At 43.1% G+C, this 25,941-nt stretch overlaps 2 long non-coding RNA genes across 3 annotated transcripts; both read right to left on the bottom strand.

Moving 5' to 3' along the window:
* Positions 1 to 3,348: 3,348 nt before the first annotated feature.
* On the bottom strand, positions 3,349 to 16,113 carry LOC136571051 (uncharacterized). Of its 2 annotated transcripts, XR_010785621.1 has the most exons (3): positions 15,359 to 16,113; positions 4,032 to 4,096; positions 3,349 to 3,412 (listed from the first exon to the last, which is right to left on the bottom strand). It is a non-coding gene; the product is annotated as an uncharacterized lncRNA (long non-coding RNA). The 2 variants fall into 2 exon arrangements; XR_010785620.1 differs by lacking the exons at positions 3,349 to 3,412; positions 4,032 to 4,096 and adding an exon at positions 9,546 to 12,923.
* Positions 16,114 to 16,830: 717 nt separating this feature from the next.
* LOC136571045 (uncharacterized) lies at positions 16,831 to 23,338 on the bottom strand. The gene is made up of 3 exons (XR_010785611.1): positions 23,307 to 23,338; positions 17,756 to 17,824; positions 16,831 to 16,895 (listed from the first exon to the last, which is right to left on the bottom strand). It is a non-coding gene; the product is annotated as an uncharacterized lncRNA (long non-coding RNA).
* Between the last annotated feature and the right edge of the window lie 2,603 nt (positions 23,339 to 25,941).

The following is a 25,941-nucleotide window of genomic DNA, read 5'->3' as shown; positions in this document are numbered from 1 at the left end:
CTCGCCCCGGTTCGCTCGAGGCCGTCAGGGTCGGCTGCTCTCGCCTTGCTTCGGCCGAGCTCGTGCGATTCCCCCGAAGGCGGCGTCGTTCGGTTGTGTTTTTAGAAATATCTTTCTCTATCGATTGTATCTTTCTATAGTTAGATTTATCTTTCTAGAATACTTCTATTAATCCAAATAAAAACCCCATCTCTAACCAAAAAAATACACGAAAACACCTTCTTTTAAACGGTATCGAAATATTTTTATACTTTGTATAGTTATACTCACATTTATATATATGGTTTCTTTTGATGCAATCTATTAATAATTATCTATAATATCTATAAAATTCTAGACATGTATTTAAAGTATTATTTATATTATGTATCGTATCTACTGCTGCAACTGATTTTTTCTTCTAGTTTTAAACTTTATCTGTACGTATTTATGATATATTTCTAGACTTAGATTTCTACCTTCATATTCTTTGTATTTATCATTTTTATCATCAAAACCCTGCCTACTGGCAAGTAAAAAAAAACGCTTTCTTTAACGATTTAAAAAATATTTTTATATTTATAATTTTCCTATTTCTATTTATCATTTGCTCTCTAGTACGTGATAACATACCTGCTCCTGCACCGCAGTGGGGCTCCCTCTCCTGGGCACCTCGGGGTGCCCCCAACGGCATCAGAGCCCCGAGTCTTCACCCCTCCTTTGCCTCTAGTTAGAAACTACACTGGAACTTTTTTCTGGAAACAAAGACACGACCTAAATCCTCTCCCCATGTCCTAGACAGATAGATGTTCAGTTCTTAGTTGACTGGGCAGCAGTTTCTTCAATAGAACGAGAAACAGTATGGAAACGTTTTAGCTACAAGCAAATAGGCAAATCTGAACAAGGTCCTGGTGGCCAGCCACTGCAGTTATTTTGAAGCAATTTTTTAAACAATCAAGTACTGATCCCACAAAAAATAAAGCAAAAAGCTGACTACTGGCTAAGAAAGAAGGAAAAATTAACTTTTGACGACAACAACAACATTCCAAGGACACAGGCTTTTTTCCAGTCTCATACCTTATTACTACCTCTCTTGGGAATTCTCATCGTGGATCCCAAAAGGAATAAATCCCTCAGCGTGTCCTAAAGCACCAAGGAGCTACCTACAAGTGAAGGTGGCTACTTTCAGTGCAGACACAGCTGATGACACAGCAGTAGCGCAGTTCTATGCTGCACAGGGATAATACTGTCTCCTCTTCTCCAGCAGCTGACTCTCTCCTGCCATGGTTTCTGTAAATGCATCAGAGCACGACCTTAAACACAAACAGGCAAGAAAACACCATCAGAAGTCTTGCATTAAGCACTACAAGAAGGGTTCCAAGCAGAGACCAACAGAATTTCAAGGAAGCAGTATGCAATTAAACCACCTCAGACTCGTTCAAGTATCCGGCAGGTAGATGGAACCAAAATGGAACCATTCAGAAACGACAAAGAAAACCTCCCCAAGTATTTATACAGGAGTCCTTAACGTCAGAAATGGGATGACAGGTTATGTTCAGATAAGATGAATGTTTATTTGGATGTAGAAATAAACTTCTCTCATGGTCCTTTGCCAAAAAATAGAACCTACAAGTGAACACCTACACCTGCCTAAAAAGACCTAACGAGCCCCTGGCAGCCACCGGCATCAAAGCACAGGGGATGTTTCTAATCCAGGCTAAGGAGAACAATATCACCTTTTGTTCTCTCCAGTTTGTTTCCTCTGCAGTCCTATTTGCTTCTTATGATTTTTACACTCTCTGTATCTTCTCGGGCAGCGCTGAGTCTGACGACCAGGATACGAGAGTCCTTCCCTGCCCTACGGAGAGAACCAGGAAAAAAAGTTAAAAAAAGAACAGGGCAGTTTGAAGTTAATACTTCCGACGAGAAGCAGCACCTGACAAACAGAGTGAACAAAGCGTGATACCTCCCTGGGGACAGAAGACTTACAAACTCTCCGGGATTTACAATCCTAGTAACCAAGCCCTTCAGCACAGCAGCCAAGTGTCCCATTAGGTGGTGCTGCACCAAAGAATGATCCGAGAGGTTCCAAAGAGTGAAACGCACGTTATTTTCCAAAGACGTAAAATCGTGCAAAATAACAAAACTACCATAGATCTAAACTACAGGGCAGGAGTACAAGTGTTAACTTGAGGAGCTAGAACCATCCAGGTGAGCAACTGCTAACTGGATCCTCAACAGAGTTTGAGGAACCCTCCAGGATACGGAAGGGTTTTCCCCAGAAATTACACAGGCCGAGTTTTGATAGAAGTACACTTGCCAGATGCTCAGAAACGTCACCCATCCTCCTCCGGGTGTCCTGAGAGAGCTGCGAATGGCTCTCACGTGGTTTGAGCTGGTTCTGTAAGGGCTCAGGGTGAATTTCACCCGATGCAACCAAACTGGGCAACACCCAGTGGGACAGAAGGAACCCAAAGCTTGTTTTACCCAAAGCTTGGGTAAGCAGAGCTCCAGCAAATACTGAGGAAACGGACAGAACAGGGTAACAAATAATAAACATACCTTTTTTTTTTTTTTTTTTTTTTTTCAGATGAGCAAAACAATTAAGGAGAAGGTGGAAAACTCACCATGACTGAACATTTCATCACCTGTAAGCTGACCATCCTTAGCATAGAGGATTCCAAATTTAAAATATACCGATCCCTGGAAAATAAAACCAAATATTATTTGGTAAACAGTCAAACAGAAGACATAACAATTTGGGTCCTCTAATCTTTGCATACATCCTACACATCAGAACATACATTTTATACTATCTCCTACTACACGATAATTTACCTTTAAACTTTGATAGTATAGCATAAAACCATTAACTTAGATGGGTGATCAATTATTATTAAGTTGGTGCTTCAAGTTATTTTTGCTGTCAGGTTCAAAAAAACATTACTTCTTTTTACTGTAACGAGCAATTGATTTAGAAGTCATCAAAAGCCCATCAAAATACAAAGCTGTACTCACCGGACGGGTCTGTGAGCAAGAAGTAGTTAGGCTTGTACTCACCTCTTGCCCTTCAAGAACCAATAAATCCTGTCAACAAAAACAGCATCTTTAGCCCCCTCCTATTACAGATTCTACAAGGATGATGGTTTTATTTGTGTTTAGAAGTTTGGATTTGAAATGGCCAGTTCAATGGATAAAGAGACAGTTTAAGTAGTATTTTATTATTATTATTATTATTATTATTATTATTATTATTATTATTATTATTAGCTACTGGAAGAAACAAACCAGTAGTATCTATACTTAATTACTTCTATTTCCAGAAAATCATAAAGAAAAAGAACCAAACAAAAAAAAGTCACTTCCTACCTTTTGTATCTCAGGACGAAAAATGTCTCTTGGGCTCTTCTCCAGTTTCTCCAGACTCCTGGCACTGAAATGCAAATGAACGAGTGCTTTAGAGGAGGGCAAGTGCACATTCCAACCCCGAACCACCAACCGATTGCAGTTACAGCGCTTACAAAATGAATCGTTCCCAGAGCCTCTGGGAAATGGAACGGTTGGTGCAACTGCCATTTCTTCCCCAAAATACTAACTTCCAACACTTCCTAAACTTAGTTTGCATTTTAAAAACAGAAATTAGGGAGACTCAGGGTGGAGATCAGGTTGAAATTGATTTCCTTCTAAAGCACAGGGCTCTGTTCCATCACCCTTCACTTTGGCTCCACACAGAATCACGGGGAGCATTTTAGGAGGGCCCAAGAACCAATTCTATTTCTCTCTTTTTTCTAGTTCTCTCTCTTCCTAAATCATTCAAGGCAAGTCAAATGAAAAAGGACAAGTTCAGCATCAAATTCACACTTTTTCCCTTTGTCTGCTCAAGAACAGGCTTTTAAACCACTTCTTGCTGCCTTCAACGATTAAGACTTGCAAAACAGTTTCGCAAGTTTGATAGGTTTATCATAAAAACCACAGAACGCAAGCTCTGAATTACAGGAAAAGGTACACAGGCAAACATCTCAGCTGATGGTGGCTTATTTGTAAACACATACCTTAACGGAGATTGCACTGAGAATGTTTCAGTGGGACTCTAAGGGAAAAGTATTTTCTGAGTACCCTGTAAACAAGAAAAGCTAGGATATATTACAGGACATACCCACTTGTTCTGCATATTCAAATAGGACTATCAATAAAAACATTTAAGAAGGAAGAAAACCAAGGTAATTTTACTCAGCTATATTTGCTGCCGATTTAGAGAAAAAAAAAAAAAAAAGTCACGGGTGCTGCAAAGAAAAAAAAAAAAGTGAACCAGAAACGCCGACAGTAGAACTTTAAAACAATTGCTTGGATAAAAGCAGCTCATGGAACATGAAGTAGAAAAAAAGCGAAACCAGTATCAGACCTGCCTATTTTCTTACCATTGCACAAGAAAAATCCGACAAGCGGTATAAAGTCACTGCCTAAAACCGATCCTAGGATGTAACCAAGAACAATTGAGGCATTTGCTAATCTAAACGGAAACCTTTTCCGGACCCTAGTGTCAAATCACACGTTTTGTCTTGCAGCAGCTCGAGGCTGGAGAGCATTTCCCCTGGGGGTCGGGAGGGTAGGGGCACAAGGGGCTGAGTTTGCGGATCGCACCTGTGCCAGCAGAAGGATCCAGCCCGCGCGCTCCTTGCGCTCGCCATTCTCCGGGCCATCGCTGTGTTTTACTGCTCAGCGATGCCGCTCCATCTGTTTGCGTGGAAGAAAGAGCCACGAGCACTGAGGCACTCAGCAGCCGTGTCATTCCAGCGCTGTCGAGCGCTCTCTGCTCGCAAGGCTGAGCACGCCGCGGAGCCGCCTGCGCAGCCGCTCGTCCGCCCCCGCCCGCAGCAGCGGCAGCAGCCCGAGGGACACGGCTGCAGCTCGGCGGCTCCCGCGCCTCCGCCAGCCGCCGCACAGTGACCGCGGCAGCGCCTGGCGCCGCTCGCCCGGGGCGGCTCCTGCAGCTCCCGGTCCGCGGCAGCAAAGCACCGCCTGGCGCTCCGCCATCGGCGGGTGGCAGCGCGCCCCGCCCGAGCTGAGCCCCCGCCACCGGGACCGCTGAGCGAGGCCGAGGCACCGGGTGGACGCCCTTTCCGCGCCGCTTGGCTCCGTGCGGGCGGCCGGCCGGAGGCTTCGCCCCTCCAGCGTCGCTGCCGCGGCTCCGTCCCGCGCGGGAGAGGCGCCGGGAGCTCCCCGCGCCCAGCCCGCTCCCCCGGCGCGCGGCCGCCTCGGCCCGCCAGCCATTCATATGGCGTGTCGGCCGTTGCGTCAGATGCCGCGCTTTACGGCAGCAGGGCCTGCCGGGAGTTGTAGTCTCGGACTGACAGCCACCGCTCTGTTTTCCGCCACCGGGAGCTGCAGTCCCGCCGGGGGATCAAACGGCTCCTTCGCTCCTGGGCGCGGAAGCACCTTAGGCAGCACCGCCCCTCCCGAATGTCCTTTCTTTTCCACTCCAACTCTTTTTTCTTTTTTTCACTCTGTTTTTCACCCCCTTTTCCACTTTCGCTCTTTCTTTTTCACTCTCATCCTTTTCCTTTTTCATTTTTTTTCTTCCTTTCTCTTCCTTCTTTTTTTTTTCTTCCTTTCCTTTTTCCTTTTCTTTCTTTCTCTCTTTCTTTCTTTCTGTCTTTCTCTTTCTGTCTCCCTTTCTCTATTTCTTTCTGTCTCTCTTTCTTTCTTTCTGTCTCTCTCTCTCTTTCTTTCTTTCTGTCTCTCTCTCTCTTTCTCTCTCTTTCTTTCTGTCTCTCTATTTCTTTCTCTCTTTCTTTCTTTCTCTCGCTCTCTTTCTGTCTCCTTCTTTCTGTCTCTATTTCTTTCTCTCTTTCTTTCTCTCGCTCTCTTTCTGTCTCTATTTCTTTCTCTCTCTTTCTTTCGCTCTCTTTCTCTCTCTTTCCGTCTGTCTTTCTCTATTTCTTTCTCTCTCTCTCTCTTTCTTTCTCTCGCTCTCTTCCTGCCTCTCTCTTTCTTTCTGTCTGTCTTTCTCTAGTTCTCTCTCTCTTTCTTTCTCTCGCTCTCTTCCTGCCTCTCTCTTTCTTTCTGTCTTTCTCTATTTCTTTCTCTCTCTCTTTCTTTCTTTCTCTCGCTCTCTTCCTGTCTCTCTCTTTCTTTCTTTCTGTCTGTCTTTCTCTATTTCTTTCTCTCTCTCTTTATTTCTTTCTCTCGCTCTCTTTCTGTCTCTTTCTTTCTGTCTCTATTTCTTTCTCTCTCTCTTTATTTTTTTCTCTCGCTCTCTTTCTGTCTCTCTCTTTCTGTCTCTATTTCTTTCTCTCTCTCTTTATTTCTTTCTCTCGCTCTCTTTCTCTCTCTCTTTCTGTCTCTCTCTTTCTGTCTCTATTTCTTTCTCTCTCTCTTTCTTTCTTTCTGTCTCTTTCTTTCTGTCTCTATTTCTTTCTCTCTCTCTTTCTTTCTTTCTGTTTCTTTCTTTCTTTCTTTCTTTCTTTCTTTCTTTCTTTCTTTCTTTCTTTCTTTCTTTCTTTCTTTCTTTCTTTCTTTCTTTCTCTTTCTTTCTCTCTCTCTTTCTTTCTTTCTCTCTTTCTTTCCCTGTATTTCTAATCTTGGATTTCCATTCTAGCTTTAGAATAAAAAAGCAGCAGTAGAAACGTTCAGGCTACCGGGGAGTGCAAAAAACCCCAAAACGGTAATGATTTTAGGAAAACTATTTCCTCCATGGGAGCCTGAAATTTTCTACAGCTGCAGGTGACATAGAGCTTTTATTTCTTCTTCTAGATAGTTTGTACTTAATACTCTATTTATACAGCGCCCCCTGCCGTCTGCTTTGGCGCACTGCAGGCACAGCACCCCCTGCCGTCTGCATCGGCGCACTGCAGGCACAGCGCCCCCTGCCGTCTGGACCGGCGCACTGTAGGCAGAGTGCCGCCTAATGACGTCAGCTTGTCGACACGGCGCCCTGTCCCGGTCACGCCCACTCGGGAGGCCGTCGCGATCTTGTGCGGCATTCCGTGACTGCCACGGCCCTGCCAGCCTATATGGCACAATTTTACGGCAGTCGCGCTTTACGGCACCTTTTACGACAGTCGCGCTTTACGGCATTTTTTGCGACAGTCGCGCTTTACGACACCTTTTACGACAGTCGCGCTTTACGGCACCTTTTACGACAGTCGCGCTTTACGGCCCCCTTTGCGACAGTCGAGTTTTACGACAGTCGCGCTTTACGGCAGTTTTGCGACGGTCGCGCTTTACGGCACCTTTTACGACAGTCACGCTTTACGGCACCTTTTGCGACGGTCGCGCTTTACGGCAGTTTTACGACAGTCGCGCTTTACGGCACTACCCTTTATGGAACTTTTATGATACTTTACAGCACTTTACGGTTTTTATTTTGTTTTTAGTTTATTTTAAATCTATTTTAATTTTTTAATTTTTTTTTATTTTAAATTTTTATTTTATTTTAAATTTTTCTATTTTTAAAGCTTTTTATTTTATTTTAAAAATTTTATTTACTTATTATTTTTAATTTTTCTATTTTTAAAGCATTTATTTTTTATTTTTATTTTTTATTTAAATTTTATTTTTCTTTTTTCTATTTTTAAAGCTTTAATTTTATTTTTTAATTTTATTTTTTATTTTTCTATTTTTAAAGCTTTCTGTATTTTTCTAATTTTATTTTTTATTTTTAATTTTTCTATTTTTAAAGGTTTTTAGTTTTTTTTATTTAGTGCTGCCCAGACCAACTCAAGCTGGTGATTGTGGTGGTATTTGAGGGTCTTGCATTACGGCACTACCTTTTATGGAACGATTACAGCACTTTACAGCACTTTACAGTTTTTATTTTGTTTTTCATTTATTTTAAATTAATTTTGTTTTTTTAATTTTACTTAATTTTTATTTTTAATTTATATATTTTTAAAGCATTTTTATTTTTTTAATTTTATTTTTTATTTACTTATTATTTTTAATTTTTCTATTTTTAAAGCTATTTTATTTTTTAATTTTATTTTTTAGTTTTAATTTTTCTATTTTTAAAGCTTTTATTTTATTTTTCTATTTTTTATTTAGTTAGTTTTAATTTTTCTATATGTAAAGGCTTTTATTTTATTTTTTTAATTTTATTTTTTATTTACTTACTAGTTTTAATTTTTCTATTTCTAAAGCTTTTTATTTTAATTTTTTAATCTTATATTTTATTTTAGTTTTTATTTTTCTATTTTTAAAGGATTTATTTTTTATTTTTATTTTTTATTTATTTTGTATATTTATTTTTTTTTATTTTTAGAGCTTTAATTTTATTTTTTAATTTTATTTTTTATTTTTCTATTTTTAAAGCATTTATTTTATTTTTTTATTTTATTTTTTATTAAATTTTTATTTTTAAATTTCTATTTTAAAAGATTTGATTTAATTTATTAAATTTTATTTTTTATTTTTAAGTTTTCTATTTTTAAAGGTTTTTAGTTTTTTTTATTTAGTGCTGCCCAGACCAACTCAAGCTGGTGATTGTGGTGGTGTTTGAGGGTCTTGCATTACGGCACTATCTTTTAGGTACTTTTAGCACTTTACAGCACTTTACAGTTTTTATTTTGTTTTTCATTTATTTTAAATTAATTTTGTTTTTTTAAATTTTATATAATTTTTATTTTTAATTTTTTTATTTTTAAAGCATTTTATTACGTTTTATTTGGTGCTGCCCAAACCTGCTGTAGTGCATTTTTATACTTTGTAATACTTTGAAGTCATTTTGTTTTGTATCCCCATATTTTTCCCAAATGGTTTAACCCAAACTGTACCCCCCTCCTTCTACCTGTGTTATCCCTCTCCCGGGATGAGATCATCCCCAAACCCCCACCCTGCCTCTCTGTCAATCACTCAGCCTCCCATCCCCTCCATGCAGAAGTTTCGGTCCAAGTCGTCGAGTGATGAGCCAGAGGCCAGGGGTCAGCCCCCCAAACCTTGCCCCATACGCTGTCCTGTATGTCTGGATCCCCCAGCATCCATCCCTTAGGGTCACTTAATGGTTGGTAAGATGTTATCTACTTTTGGTTTCCACCTCCCTTTAAAGGTGACCTTGACACATCTCCCGGGGCTCTCGGCAGGAGGCCCCTGAGGTGCAGGAGCTCCTTTGGGACTCCTAATAAAACCTTGGATTAACCCCTGCTAAGAGTCGGCCCTTTATCATCTACCGCTGTCTCTGGTGTCTCTTGTGCTGCACAGGGGCCCAGCCCAGGTGCCCTCAGCACCCTCGGGGCACACACAGAGAGTGTCTCCCCCCAGCCCAGGTGCCCTCAGCACCCTCGGGGCACAGAGAGTGTCTACCCCCAGCCCAGGTGCCCTCAGCACCCGCGGGGCACAGAGAGTGTCTCCCCCCAGCCCAGGTGCCCTCAGCACCCTCGGGGCACAGAGAGTGTCTTCCCTCTCTCGGCCGTGTCGGGGCTGCCCCCCCGGTGTCTGCCGACTCGGGACCAGCCGAGGGTTACTGAGAGGCTCGCACAAACCCGCTCGGCCACTGATTGTGGTGGTGTTTGAGGGTCCCCAAGACAAGGGAAGAGACGAGAATCTTGACTCCACCTTTCAGAAGGCTGAAATATTATTTTATCATCTCTATTATATTAAAAGAAAATGAGATAGTAGAACTATACTAAAAGAGCAAGGAGACATCAGAAAGCTGGAAAGGAATGAATAATAAAAACCTGGGACTGCTCACAGCCCCGACGCAGCTGGACCATGATTGGTCATCAAGTAGAAACAATGCACAGGAGACCAATCCAAGATGCCCCTGTTGCTAAACCATCTCCAGCCCACACTCCACAGCCAGCAGATTGTTACCGGTTCCATTTCCGTTCTGAGGCTTCTCAGGAGAAAAATCCCAGCAAAAGGATTTTCATCAAACACGTCAGTGCCAGGTGATGGCACAGGCAGCATCGGCTGGCCGAGGTCACTGTGTCATCCCTGCCAGCCCAGGTGTCACAGCAAGGAGCAGAGAGTTCACCCTGTACTCACCCTGTGCTCACCCAGCCCTGCCAAGGGACCGGCTGCCAAAACAGAGCCGTGCCATGCATGCCAGTGTCTGCATGGCAGAGAGAGGACATGAAAAGTCACTGAGGAAGCTGCCACCTCCTCCCTGAACTCTGCCCTGCAGGCCAGGCCATGGGCAGCCACTTTGGGAAGGCTGCATTTGCTGCCCATCAGCTGCTCTGTGTCTGACAGGAATTGAAATAGCCCAGGTTTGGGTTGGTGCTGAGCAGAGGGCAGGGAGGAGAAAGGGAGAAGGCTGTGCTGCAGGCCAGGTGGATCCAGGCAGAGCCAATTTGGGCAGCAGCCTTGTCTAACAGCATTTCATTTTCCACTTCTACTACATTACATTTCATTTTGCACTTCTGCTAGAACTGCATGTCAACAGCTTTCAAATATCCTCCTCAGTCCCAGCAGCCTGCTTGAAAGTGCTGTGTCTTTATCAGACCATTGATGGTCCTTCTGAAATGTGAGTCTCACTGGCTGCATCCAAACCTTGTGCTTGAACAGCATTCCTAAAAATTAAAGCAGATTGGGCCTTTGGGGAAGAAGGGGCTGCAAAGCATCTCCTAAAGCATTTTCTACTCCAATTTCATTGTGAGGAAATACACCTGAAGGATGATGCAGGGATTAGGATTGAGACAAAGATGAGTTTGGTAAGTCAATTTTACTTTGAGAGCTTGAGAAGCACAGGAAGCCCAAGTGATGATCCCAGAGGGTTGAACACAGAGGTTTCACCCTCCCAGATATACAAGGGCCTTACCTTAAAACCACTGCTCACAGCACACAGCTGTCTCAACACTGCATTAATGTTTTCTCCTCTTTGTGCATGTGTAGAATTGAAATCCCTCTTGGGGAAGAAGCTTATTCCAAGTAAATTCCGAAACTATCAGCTGAAAAAAACCCTGAAATGTTCTTTCCTATCCTTGTATATTTTTAAAGCCTTTGACATTTGAAACACTGTTCCCCTGCATGGCCTTCTCCTAATCCCAGCTTCTCAGAAGGCCCAAGGGGACAGGGTTGGCCAAGGGTGGAGCTGTTCTGGATTTGTTGGTGGTGCCTTGTAGTGAACAGTGTGTTCAGAGCTGCTCTGCTGGTTCTGCCTATCACTTTGACAGGGAAGGAGTGTGCTGGGATATGATAAATCACTAAATTGTCACTTCTAAATGCTGCTTGCAATGAAAATACTGTGCATAAACCCTCCTAAATGGTGTTAAATTTGTCTGCTGTATTTCTTCCCTCCCACCCCACCACTGCTGCTCTAAGATCCCTTAGTAGCTCAGTCTTTCTTTGTGTTTCGTTTGACATTTATGCCCACTTTCCCCAAAGCTCTGGGGGTTCTTTTTAAAATATGATATTGATTTTTTTCTTGGTTTTAAAAAAAACCTGAAATACACACACTAAAGAAGCAGGTCTCCATGGCTCAGCCCTGAGTGGTAAAGGAAGAGCAGCAGGAAGGGTGGTTTGTGGTGCTGGAGAAAGTCTCTGCCAGGCTTAAAGGAGCATCCCACTTCCACAGATGACTTTTTTTTTTTTTTTTTTAATGAGTTATGGTGCTGGCAAGATCTGGAAAGAGTGCAAGTCCCTCATTCCTGTTTGGATGTCTTGTTTTAAGAAATGTGTTCTTTCAGTTCTTGGAGAGCATAGTTTTGGATTCATCCTCACATCCTCCAGTCTTGGTGGCTCTGTTGTTTTTTTATTTCCCTTTCTCTGCCCTTTTCCCTGCACTCACTCCCCTGATGGCTGCAGGGGATGTGATTCAGGCACTCATCACTGCTCTGCAGCTGCTTTACAGAGCTAAAACTGACTGGGTCTCTCACCCTCCTCTCATAGCAGTGGTGCAGAGTGAGGCACATGGCAGGGCAGGGCTTTTAGCTGTTGTTTTATCTTCTGGTTTGATGTTTAACACATGAGGCAGAACCCCAAGCCCTGCTCACCATGTCAGGCTAGGCTGCAGGGGAACACATTGACAGCAACACAGTGGCTGCACCACAACCACCATCAATCAATCCGATAGAAAAAGGGTTTAAGGCTTCTAACAGTGCCACGGTGACTGAGCTGAGCCCAACCTGGGTCTAGCTTAATCCCTGATCTGTGTAAAGCCCTCTTCTGTGCTTTCCTGAGGCTGGGACAGCTGGAGAGGTTGCTCTCCATGAGCACAGGATGGCAGCTGTGGGCTGAAACTCGCTGAGCTGCCTCCCCAGTACGGGATGGGCTTGTGAGGGATTTAAAAGAAAAAACATTACCATGTCTTTGTCAGTCTGCCATGCTCACTTAAGCTGGCTGTTGGTGATTTGTAGTATTTTTTAAAAGAAAAACCAAATGCTTTCCCTTTACAAGGAAATATGCTATGAAGAGGGCTTCAAAGGAAAGGTGATTAGTTACTATCCAACTGTTGCTAAATTCATTGCTTGATGGTCCATATACTGCATCTTTTAATGTTACTGATACAGACCATTCCCAAGCTGTTTGATAATTATTTATCAGCCATCTGCATCAGCATCATCTGCATGACCAGTGATGGCCAAAAAGCAGGAAGGAGAGAAAGGACTTAAGCTGTAGGCAGGAAAGGGAAGGCAGAAACCAAGCAGCAAACAATTGCCACCTGGGCTCCATTGAAGACTAAAAGTGGGAAAAAACGGCTTACTTGAAAAATCTGCCTATTGTGTGTGCAGTCTCCAAGGGGAAACAAACAAACCCATTCAAAGGAAGGGAAAAAAAGGCAAAGAATTAAAAAATCCTTGTGCTGTTATGCAGAACTGGGGGGTTTAACTCTTCCCAATCTCTTCCCAGTCTCAGGCAGAAATATTTCTATAACCAAACCATCTCCCTTTTTAAAGCATTTAGCTGGATTGAGTAATTTCTTAAGTCCTCCATCATCAGGACCAGTTTGGGTTTGGCAGCTCAAACACCTTGGCAAGGCCAGGACAACTTCAGTGGATCTCCCTGTCCTGAAAGAGAGGAGAAAAGGGAAGTTAAGCTCACTGCAGAATCAAAGCCTCCTGCATTTCATCTTTTGGCTTAGATTGCTCACCATGGAGTATGAGCCATAAAAAAAGGGGAGGTGGAACCAAATTGAATTAAAAAGTGCCCTTTCCCAGTGCTTTTATTCCAGACATTCAAAGGAAGCTAATTTTTCTTCTAGCATTCTTTCCCTCATTTTAGCAGAACCATTCTCATCCCAGACCCCACTCAGCAGTTGTTCAATCTTTTGGCACTGGATCTGGACAAAGGAAGGGACACATCTGGGTCACAGGAAAGCACGGAGAGAAACCCTCCAAAACTGGACAGAGAAAAATGAAATGCAGGAAGACTTACCTGCAGCTGGATGCTCTTTGCACTGGGCTTCCTTTAAAGGAATGGATTTGCTGCTAAACACATCTCAGGCTCAGATGTGACCAGGGAGAAGGTGGGATGGAGATGAGGAGTCAGACATGGAATAACCAGGGAGATGCAGGGCCCAGGAACATGAAGGATGGAGAAGAGAAGGAACAGGGATTGTTCTCCTTGTTTAGATCCATCAGTGCTGGGAGCTTGGGAAGCACATGAGGGTACCAGAGGGATGCTGGGCAGGAGCAGGAGAACTCCAGGATAAGGGCAAGCTGCTCCCACTCCAGGGCTGGGCCAGGGAATGAGGGGAATTATTTCTCTCCCCTTTCCAGTGGGATGCAGGTGCCACCCCATGCAGAGGCAGGAAAACTGCCTTGCAATCAAGTACAAAACCTGCCTGGCAAGCCCAGGATGCCAGCAGCCTTTTCTCCTGGATTTCCTGCTTACAGGCATTTTAAGCTTGCTTTGTCTCAAAATGCCCTTTTTTGCCAAGGGCATTCCCATTTCTTTTGGGTCCTGAACAGAGGTTTGGAAAGCTGACTTTGATGAGGGAACTGTTTCCTATTTTGATCTGTGTTAACTTGGAGTTTCCCTTGGCACCAAAATTAGGGGGTGAACCCAACCCTTGAAAGGCCATAAGATCCTAACTATCCAATCCCCAATCCCCTCAGCATTGGCTTGTGGAACCTTCTCAGGGTTAATTTAGCAAATTAAGGGTTTGGCAAGTTCAGGATCTGGAGCGGTGGCCAGTGGAAAGTAAAACGCCCAGGCTAGATAAGTGTCCAGCCAACCTCCAGCCAGGAAGGCACTTCCCCAACACGAAGTCAGGGCCCGGTGCCTAGCGATGACAGGCTTACGGACGAGTGGCCGCAGTAGAGAGCTCCGAAGTCGCAGGATGAAATGAAGAGGCGACTCTCAGTTTCTTCAGGGAGGGTGGTTTTATTGGTAGGGAAAACGTGGAGAACGAGCTGAGAGCCTCGAGGCAAGAAAACCTCGGGTTTTACAGAGGGTGGGGGGGGTCAAAGATAGCAAATCAGAGAAGGATACACTAAGGATTGGCATAATCGGAGAACCAATCAAACACAGTTGTGGGAGGGACCCTGGCCCCTAACCCAATCACCCGACACCCTGGCCCGAACTATCTAGAAAAAGAGGCAGGGGTGTCAAGTGACAGGCAGGCAGCCAGGGGTGGGGGACAAGAAAGATACATTTAGTAACCAAGACAACTGGGGAGGGGTTTGGGGATTGACACAAACTGGTAACAGGGCAGGACCTTCTGAGAGAACAATGGGGGGAAAACTGAACAAACATAAAACACACCACAACAAGGATCGAAACAACCAAAAAGATTCATGAAAAAGAAACGGAACTGAGGCTGGCTAAAAGCTGACGACTCATTACAACAATTCAGTGAAAAGGAAGCAGGAGTGATCCTGTGAAAAACGCCAATCACTTGTTTTTAAAATTTTAAAAGTTTACCAGTAATTACATGCTTATAAAAATAGTAATACAATCCGAGTAATAATAATTTGGACAAATTAAATTAGGACAATATGAGACAATAGAGACAAAGAGTTACAGACAGTCCGGGTACCTTTTTCTGGGCAGCATAAGCCCGAAAAAGGACCCCCGTTAACAAAGGATTAACCCTTAAAAACAACAGCCTGTTGCATATTCATACATCTCATACATGAGGAATAAATTCCATTCAGACACAGGATTCTGTCTGGTCATCATCAACTTCTTCCTCTGAATCCTAACAGCGCCTTCGAGGCAGGAAGAAGTTCGTTTCTTCTAATAAGAGAGCAATAAATTCTTTTTCTCTGAAAGATTTAGGTGTCCTGTAGCTGCTATCTCACTGCAAGTCCTTTCTTTAAAAAAAGTCTCCTACATAACATAGTTTCTATTTTAACATTTTGTTATAACCTAAAACTATATTTAGCACGCTATTGAAGAGAATTAATACAGCATTACTTTTTAACACAACACATATTCATTTTAATATTTGCGAAAAGCCACTCACAAAATACGGATTTTTCACATTTTCAATACTCACCAAGCCATCTGGCCAGAGTTCTGTGCCCACCGAGGACACAGAAACCAGCAGGGACCTTCCTCCCATTCTCCAGCACAGGCTTCTTCCCTCCACACGCAGGGAGCTGCAGCCACTCAGGGAACACCGACTTAGTCACAACAGGAGAGGCACAAGGATAATCTGGAACTCGTTGCGACCTCAATGCCGCCCAGACCCAGGAGAAAGCACTCTTACCATCAGACGGAGCGGGGTATTTCCTGTACCGCCCTCTCTTCGCCCTACCCAAGGCGCATGAGCACACTGCCGCCATCATTGGAAGGGCAAGTGAGTGCAGCCCTCAGCCGCCATCTTGGGTGTGGCGTAAAAGTGACCCTTTTTTGTCTCCCCTTTCCAATTTTCACCCTCAGCAGAGGCAGGAAAACTGCCTTGCAATCAAGTACAAAACCTGCCTGGCAAGCCCAGGATGCCAGCAGCCGTTTCTCCTGGATTTCCTCTCGGCAATCTTTGGTACTGGCAGAAGCCACTCCCGGCCGAGCCGCCATCTTTGTTGTGGTACCCTTAAGCATCCCCCGCTCCTCACACAGGCGTTTCTCTTGCTGGCTGCCTCAACCCGGTCCCGACGCCGATCCCGTGCTCTCAGCGCCATTTTCTGCTGCTTTTCCCGGCGGGAGAAAACGGTTGGCGGGGTTAGCGGCACCGGAACCCCACGAATCGCGGCAGGGAGCGGCGGAGACGCCTCTGCCGGAGTCCTGCCGCGGCCGCCATCTTGAGTGCGGCTGGAGCCCGACCCGGCTCACGCAGGATCCTGGTACGCGGGCGCTTCGCCATCTTGAAACGGGAGCTCTGTCCCCTCCGCGCCTCCACCGCCCGCCGAAACCGGCCCCGCCGCTGTCGTTCTTCCCAGCCACTGCCCCGCACGGCGGCCCCTCAAGCCCGGCCGCGCCCCTTTGCACTCCTCGCTGTGCTTCACCGCTCCCCTCTGTGCACAGCACCGCTCTGTGCCCACAAGGTGGCAGCACCGTCCCCCGCCCGGGCCGGGCTGGACGCGCCTTGGGGCAGGCAGGGAACGGAGACCGAAGCTGCCGGAGATTGATTTTGGATTGATTCCCTTCAGCCCCAGCAGCTGTTCCTACAGTTTAAGGGCACTTGATTGGTTTATTCCTAGGTAAAAACGTTATAACATTGGTTTCAAAACGACTACGCATCTCTAGTCAGAGTTTCCTGCATTCCTGTATACAATAGAATGGATAGATTATTTCCAAATCATTCTTTCCAAATGGTTTTAGAGATAAATTCCAATTCTTTGCCCACACCTATAAAAACGAAAAACTTGACAGGTTTTGGTGTTCTACACCCACCCCTCCGTGTGAATTTTCTGGCAGCTTTTGGTCCCTCTGGGGCAGGGTAACCCAGCATGACCCCCCCTCATTCCCCACTCACCTGCTCCTCCATCACAGCCTGGTGTGACCGTGTTCACAGGAGTCTTAGGATGAGGGAAGAGACGAGGAGTTGACTCCATGTTTCAGAAGGCTTGATTTATTATTTTATGATCTATATTCTATTAAAAGAATAGAAGAAAGGATTTCAGCAGAAGGCTAGCTAAGAATAGAAAAAGAAAAATGATTTCACAAAGGCTTGTGTCTCGGACAGAGAGTCCGAGCCAGCTGGATGTGATTGGCCATGAATTAGAAACAACCACATGAGACCAATCACAGATGCACCTGTTGCATTCCACAGCAGCAGATAATCATTGTTTACATTTTGTTCCTGAGGCCTCTCAGGAGAAAAAATGCTAAGGAGAGGATTTTTCAGAAAATATCATGGCTACAGCCTGGCTCTCCCTCCTAGGGACATTGCGGTGCCCCAAATGCCATCAGAGCCCCCAAGTCTCCAGCCCCTCTCCCTCAGCCTTACTTCCTCACCCCCAAAGAAGGCACAGAAGGAATCAAACTGCCCTGGACAGCAGAGTGGTGCTTTATTCAAGCCCTTTCCATGAGTACATCTCCCCCAAAAGGGATTCTGCTGCAACAAGAATGGGGGGCAGCCCCCAGAAGTTCCTCCCCAGCCCTGCAGTCACAAGAGAGAGGCAGAAAGAGGGAGGGGCAGCAGAGAGGACACAGGAAGAAAAGTAAGAACGGGGTGCAGAATGAAGTTGAAAAAACAACCAAAAACAAAAACAACAACAAAACCTGGGATGGGAAGCATAACAGAGAGGGATTAAAAAAGAACGGGTTTTGGTTCCTCAACTCTTCCTCATCAATTTCCTTATTGGTGACATTCAGCAGTGATGCCAAACAAGCACAGAAAACAAGTGCAGAAGAAATGCAGATAGTCAGCAGCCACCACCTATCAAAATTCATTTTAAATAGTGTTCAAAGGTCTCTAAGAGCAAGGTGAGGTGTAAATGGAGATACTCACACAGAAGTACTGCCAGCTGCTATTTTCAACATTTCCTCTGAGTTTCCTTTTCACTTGTTTATCTCTCACCTAAACAAGAGAAAAAAACCCCAAACAAATGTGACCTTTCAGGCACACAAAAAATGTAGTTGGTCCTTAAGAAAGCATTTTATTCTGCCTGTATAATAACGTGTTGGGAACAGTAGGAGCTTTTAGCAAAACGTCTCTGTGCTGTTGCAGTTGTTGTGCCACTGTGAGAAATCACAGGCATGGCTGCAAGGCTCCTGCAGCTCACCCTGGTGCGGGTCAGAGACCACTTATCCCTGCAGGGATCCCTGGGAATAATGATGGTGGGAAATGTGGAGGGAGCTGGATGAATAAATACTTGCCATTTCCTTACCAAAAAACCCCTCAAAACAAATCTATAAAAACAGTTTGCCTCTGAATTAGGAGAATTTCAATTAACTCTTTTAGGTCTGCTTTTGGTTCAACATTCATCAATCTGAATTGGAATATGCATAGAGTAAGTAATTAAAGGTAGCTGAAATTTAAGAATAAAGGTCTATTTCCTTGTTCATAACCTACATTGAAAGACATTAAAACCCAGTGTTTTGCTTTAGAGCTGCTTGGCATTGACTTCATTCAGTCTTAGACTCATCAGGTTATAAAAAACACAGGGAAATATATTCTCTGTTTCATGAAGAATGCATGATTAATGAGAAAGGCATAGCTTTATCAGAGTCACTGCTGATACCAACATTGCTTGGCTAAGTTCAAAGTACTGACACAAGAACATCATAACAAAAGCAACGCTCAACAGAGCCTCAAACATAAAGACACAGTTCAAAGTTTTTCAGATGTCCTACAGTTGCTAAGGTATCTCCTCCAGAAAGGTGAGCAAACTGAAAATAGCACAGGAAATTTTAAACCCATTTCTCTTTTTTTTTCCCCTTAACTTCCTTGTGGGCAAGAGAAAACTCCTAATCCAGGGAATGAAATGTAGTTTTCATACCTCAGTCATGAGTAGTCCCCTCAGTTTCAAGCAGACCCAGTGCTCAGTGAAATCTTAGAAAGGGTCAAATCATCAGTATGAAATTCCAATTCTGTAGAGAGCTTTTTGGATAATTGGTTAGCTGAGAAAGGACATTTCGATGTGATACCGATGGATAAGGATAGGAGAAACAAGCTGAGAACTAAGCAACCAGTGTCCAATCACTGACAAAGGTCACAGTGACCTTCTCTGAAACGGGAAGACGGGGGAGAAAATCGCTTGCCAGAAAATGTAGATATCTTAGGTAGAAAAGTTAGAAGAATGCAAACATAGAAGCAAAATAATTGTTAGAAGATAGAAGTAGGTGTGGTTGATCTAAGTGTGCTTAACCAATAATGAGCTCAGCTTTTGCAATATGTATAAGCTTCATTAACACCAATATAAATATGTGTGAGTTTTCAATAAACTTCGGGATTTGCTATTCACGCATATGGTGTGTCGCATTTCTCCCGCCGTTCACGACACAATTCTATTTGTGAAAGTAGCTATTTTTTCTCCATTCCCCTCCCTCCCCAACATCAAGAGGGAAAGGCTCAAATTGAAAAATAATTCTTACAAAATTATACTTTGACCTAATAAGTTCGCTACAAGTTGCACCAGAAAGAGAAAGGAGAGCAGAATCAGAGGTTATCAAACTCAATAGAAAATCCAGCTCATGCTATCTCCAAAAGCCTCATTTCATTTATCCAGGATTTAAAAAAAAAAACCCACATAATAAAAACTTCACATATTTTGTTAAATGCTTTCATTTCTATCTGAAATATTAATTATTACTCTGCTTTTCAGAAGTGAATTAGAAAGTTTTCTGCACCCACCTTCCCCAAATCTGATTCTAAGTGCTTGCCAGTTTAATCCCTTAGGAAGCAAAAGTAGCCCCATGTGTCTCAGGATCAATAGAAACTAAACAACAAAGCTTGACCAAGTCTATTAAATTGTCAATAAAGTGAATAAATATTTTCCACTGTAGAGACAGCTATCACCAGCCTGTGAATTTGGCTAGGGCAGGTTTAGTGAAGGAAAAACGAGGTCTTCATTGCCAAATCAGTCAGGAGTTGTTCTACTCTACTGCCAGTGTCAGGTGAGTGTAAACACCACATTCCTCACAGCATCCCCCACAAAGAATTCCTCTTGAAAATGAAGGCTGCTTTTGAGTTGGACCCAACAGATGAGAACTCCCTGGTGTAGCACAGTGATGGCAGCATGGCCAGGCTCTGCACTGGAAGGCTGGGACCCAGCAGCAGATTCCTGACCAGATCTCCAAGGCTGAGTGTGCAGGGGTGCTGTGGTGGCCTGGCCCCCCTGGCCGCGCACTTCCAGCCACCATCACTTCCTCTCAGAAGGACAGGAGAGAAAATAAGAAAAGCAGGAACTGGAAAGCTCAGGCTAAAGTCAGGCAGGTCACTGATGAAACAGAGTTAACTTGAAAAATCTTATTTATCAGCAAATAAAAAGAGTATTTAATTATGTTATTACACACTATTATTAGACAGTCAGCCAGCCAGCCTGACCCCAAGCATGCTGCAGCATCGGGGCCAGGCAGTGCCCATCTCCCAGGAGCTGATTTACCCATCCTTCTCAAGGGAATTGACCTGCACACAGTTCCACAGTGGAGCTGCCAGGCTGCCAATAAAAATATCTCTGGCTAAGAGTCAAACCCTAATACATAAACCATATTAAATGATTAAATGATATTGTGTTACTGGCTCTTTCTTCTATTTCAAATTTTGAAAATTATTCCCAAGAATTTTCAAAAGATTTCATAGGAAAAAGGTCGTTTTATGCTAAGATGTAAGGTGTGCATGATTGAATGTTTCATTCCACATCCTTACAAGCTGAGCCTTGACCAAGTTAAGAGGTGGAAGGACATGCTCACTGTAATGGAAAGATGGAAATAATGAAACTCTGAACACAAGAGAAAGGTTCACAGAAAAATTAAAATTCCTTGCTGAGCCAAGACAAAGGAGATAATTTTATCCAACAGATAGAAAAGCTCAGGTCAGAATAGTGACCGTTGCTTCTCAAGAGCAACATCCACTGAAACGCACAGTCTGCAGGTGGAATAAGGTTAAACCTTCCCAAAATGGGAAAAAACCCTTGACTCTGACCTCGATTATTTCATCATCTACACTTATTTACCATTTGGAAAATAGTACTAGAGTGTTCTTGTGACTTAAAAATCTTTGTCTGAAAAATCACCACATTAGAGAAAATTTTACGTCAGGATAACCTCGTGTTGAAATTATCCAGAAAAACAGGATAAAGTGAAATGATCATGCTGCAGACCTTTTTCTGATTTTTAGCAAATAGAATGCACTCATATTGAGGGATGTTTTGAAAAAAAACAAACACATTGACATTACTGCATGGTCATGTGAAAAATATTCCTCTTCATCTTCAGTGCCTCTCACAGAATTAACACCAGGATGAAGTTGCAAAGTGAAAAACACTGTCTAAGGAGTGGTGTTGCCCCACACATGGGATACCTGTGTGTGCTTCAGAGAGATTCATCCTGAGTTTGCTCCAGCCCCTGTAAACACCATAAACATGAGGCAACCATGGGACTGTTCCACAGCTTCTCTCCAAGCTTGTGACATGGGTTTATGCCCCCAAGAGCTATTGCAAGGAGTGCAAGTCAACAGCAAGGGGTGGCAGAATTGGACAAAAATACCAGCATTATTGGCATGTGAGAAATTAAATATTGATTGCCTAAAAGATCTGAACTCTGCACCTTACCTAGTACAACTTCCATATTGAGGGTTTTAAACAGACACTGTAATTTACAACTTCTAATTTTTATGTCCTGCAGATGTGAAATCCCCAGCCACCAATCCAGAGTAACCACCTGAGTAACCAACTATTTGCTATTAAGATTTTATACCACCTTCTCCAGAGTAACCACCTGAGTAACCAACTATTTGCTATTAAGATATTATACCATTGTAAGCCTTATTGCTTACAATGTTCCTTTTCAGCAAACATACGGGTTGCATGACTACCTAAACTCAACGTATCCCCCACCATTTGTAAACTGTTACCAAGAGAAACTGTTTTTTCTGTGCTAATTGTTGACATCATATATTAGCAGGAATAGAGTGAGCATGGAGTAAGATTTTACACAGCAAAACAAAGAAGGCTCATAGACAGTAAACCCTGGATCCCAGCCCCAAAATCCTCTTTTATACTCATTTCTTTGGCTTTAGGAAGACATTAGGACAGCCTGCAGCTTCGCAGAAATTGAACAATGACAATCCTAGCTAAAGCAGCTGTTCTGCAGATGCAAAGGAAGATGTAGAATGTTTCCTGGACAAGCAGCCTGAAAATGACTCTCTCACAGATGAATAAGCATCAACACAAAACACACTGTTACAAACCTACTATTTCCATATAACAGATAATGAAAAACCATCTGTCCATTCTGGCTATTTGCCAAGCAGCCAGCCCAGCACACCATTTTACTACCTGTATCTAAGGTATCCTACTAATAAAGAATATTTCTCAACTGTTTTCATTTTGTCTGCACATGCTGATTAATAACTCCATCATTTAACCCACCTCTTCCAAAGTCAGTCATGTACATAACAAGGAGATTAATTCCTGAAAGTATAACTGTGCTCCTCTTTTGGATTTGGAGAAAAAAAAAAGCCTCTTTAGTGAAATCAGTGAAAATTAGGGCCAACATCTTATTCTGCAGGAATTTCCCCAGTTAAGCATAATATTTCTATGGCCTTCTAATGATCAATATCCTGTGCTCTCAATATCCAGTTCCCGTCCTGGTTGTCTTTTAGATACCAGAAGCCAGTGGGTATTAAGAGATAAATTGTACTCAGCGCTACTTTAGTCCAACATTTAACATGAAGAGGATGTTTGCAATTAAAATTCACACAATGCAGTATTTGAAGTGAACACATTTCACTATCAGTAGCAGCACAAGGCAATGATGAAAAATCCACAATGGCGTGGTACTGTGTGCTGCATTATGCAAATGGATGCAGCAAAGGTCAAAGCTCATCTCAATCTCATAATTATGTCGTCTATAGAGAATAATTAATTTACAGTGTGCTTTCTTATTTTGTGTACCACAACACTAAAAGCCATTTTATTTGTGAATTTTCTTGCTTTATATCGCAGAGATAAATACATCAACGGCTTTCAATTTCCTCTTTGGGAACCAGGGGGGAAGGGAAGGCACAGCTCTTTATTTTCCATAGCAACACCAGGCTACAATTAAGCACCAAAAATACTGCCTTTTAATTACTCAAATGCTGTTCAATTTCAGTGTTTAGGAATGAGATTGCTGTGCCCAACAGCTGCCTCATGTTACAAGGGCAGAAGTGTTTGAACAACTTCCATGAAGCAAGCAGTGCTGTAAGGATGCAGTTATATTGCACAGCTCCCTACAGAGGGTCACAGGTGAGACGTAGGATATATTTGTGAATTACTGAGGCCCTGTGCTGGGGATGGGAAGTGGGATCCAGAGCAAAAAGTTTGTGAAGCTGGACCATAAAAAGCCAGGATGCAAACCTGAGTCTGAGGTGCTGGTGGCAAGTTGGCAAACTGGTGTTCCATGAGTTCTGATTCTGATACTCTAATCCCCATCTTCTCCATCCACCGGGCCAGCTCTGTTTTCCTCTCTCTGCCAAAAAAACCAAGAATTCCTCAGCTCGGTAAGAAAAATAGCCTCCAAGAGCGATGTTCAGAGCAGCCCAAGGTACCTGATGCAACCTCTTTTTCACACCTATTTTTAAATACATGTTACACATCCAGAGATTTTAAAAGAGTGGTCCTCTGACATAAGCCTCAGGAGAGCAACTCTCTAAGCAATAGGATGAGATGTTGGTGTTCTTTCAAATCCAAGGGATCTTATTCCTTACTCTCAAATATTTGTACTGATTTGGCATTTTGAGCTGGAAGCTAAATAGAGCTGCCTGGGAATCAGATGGGGTCACACTGCACAGATGACAGAAAACTGCCATGACCAAGAAGCAGTAATTCTCTTACAGGAACCCCTGTTTTACACAACTGGTTTACACAATTAACTGAGGACTAATTGATCCCACAGGAAATCTGTCATTCATCAGGAACTTTAACTTCCCAATTCCAGCTTCACTTGCTGTAGCTTATTTTTTCCTTCTGTTTTCTAGGAAGCTGCCTGCTTGTGGTTGTTTCTAAGGAACCTGAACAACGTGACCTTCATGTGATCCAGTGGCTTCTAAAGCTCATTCCCTACTCCTTGCACAGGTCAGAACAACTCTTGTGTGGTTTTTATGTCCCTTAGGTGACAAACTTGCACACAGGCAAGCACCTTTCCCCATCCCTAGAGATCATCTGTCACTGTTACCTCGAGTGTTCATCACAAGATGCAGAACTAGACCAGTGGCAATGCCATCCAAACTCACACAGATCCAGCTGTCCTTCTGTCAGTTACCTTGACACACTCTGGATGCAACCCCAGCAATTTCCAGGGAAGGTGGAAAAGCTGCAGAGTAGTTAATGTTGACAGTAGTTGCTAAAAGGTCATTCAGAGACATTCATTAGTTGTTTGCTGTAGCAGACAGTCATTATTATTGGCAGCAGAAATTGGCAGGAAGTACTCTTATTGTCAGAAAGCATTAAAAGAGTGTCATTTGTCAACATGTGCTCTTCCACAGAGCAGCAGGCTAAGAAAACTCCATCTCTCAATTTAACTGGAAAAAATAGCATAAATACCCTGACATGTTTTTATCTGCATCTCTGATGTGGGCATGGAAGATGCTTTAGGAACTCTGCATCAGCCCACTACCCTGCCTGGGAGCAGAAAAGCAGAAAACATGCAGAAGCATTTTACCCTGAATTTCAGTTTCCGGGGTTCTGCTCTGAGTTTTTCCAGAATGAAGAATCTCTGTGACTATCCACCTGTCAGGCTCATTTAGCACTAACTCTATTTCTAAGCACAGAGACTTGGATGTTGCTATGTAAATGAACTCAGATCTGTTTGCCCTTTATTGGGAAGGGGAAAAAAAAACATAGTAAGATTCAAGATCACTTTTTTTTCCATGTATTTCAGCAAATGTAACCATAATACATTAAAGACTTGCAAGGTGGAAGTAAATTATAAATCCAAGTTGCATCCCTCTATAATTTTGCATTATGGCAGTACAATAATGGAATTAATAAAACTTGCATTTTAATGCTGTCAAGTTACATTAAAAAGCATTATTTAGCCCTCCCCAAGCCTACACTCTAATAAATGTCAAGTCCCCAACTATTAGGTATTTAAATATTTGCACAAGGAGTCTTTAATAATGAGAACACACACTGCAGATACGTGTGCTGTTGTACTATTAACTGAAATAAATAACCTGGGACAATTATTCCCAGTCCTAATAAAGCTGATTTGCTAATCAAATGTCAATACAATGACTTGTTTTTAATATGGACACAATTGCACTAATAACTTAGAGTTATTAAATAAAGGCTTTCAGAATGAACACAGAAGCACTGTTGGTTTTTTTATGGCACCCTTCATTCTCCTGCTGGCTTCCTGCACCTCAAGCACTCAGAATCCTTTTCATTCGGTAAAGCAGTCAAAGGCTGGCACTTGACTTTCATTTCCATCTTTGTCCCTGTCACAGGAGAGGGGACAAGCAAGAAGATGGGAGAGATAACAGAAGAAAGGGAATAGTTTATAGCACAGCACCGTTTGTTTGTAGTTTATCTCACTGCTCACCAGCCAGGTCTCCATTTTCTATTGGATTGTCCCAACACTTTTCTGTAAGAAAGGAAATGAGCCACTTGCTGTAGCACACTTGGCCTAGCTCAGCCCTTCATTTGACTGTCTGCTGGATGCATTCAGCTTTCCAGGAGAAGTTCAACAGCTGAAAGCCAGGGCAATACCATGGGACGGGAAATACAAAGCAACTCAATGGGAACTGGCAATAGCAGAAGTGTTGATGAAAATCTCATGTCCTTGGGGCTGCTGACAGCTTTGAGTACTCATTTTGACCTTGACCATAACTCTTGTCCTCATTCAAGAGCTTTCCTTTTTATTCTGTTCATTAACAATGAAATTGAATTTCTAAACGGAGTTACACAGTGAAAGAGGGGGACATGTTCTCACTTCAAAGATTGACATATTCTTAAGGGACTTTTCATGTACCCTGTTGGTGAGTCATCAAGG

This window comes from Molothrus aeneus, unplaced genomic scaffold, assembly GCF_037042795.1.
Source record: "Molothrus aeneus isolate 106 unplaced genomic scaffold, BPBGC_Maene_1.0 scaffold_57, whole genome shotgun sequence".
In the NCBI taxonomy this organism is placed as follows: Eukaryota; Metazoa; Chordata; class Aves; order Passeriformes; family Icteridae; genus Molothrus; species Molothrus aeneus.
Note: the sequence above shows the minus strand (reverse complement) of the source record. Positions and strands in the feature narration are given on the sequence as shown.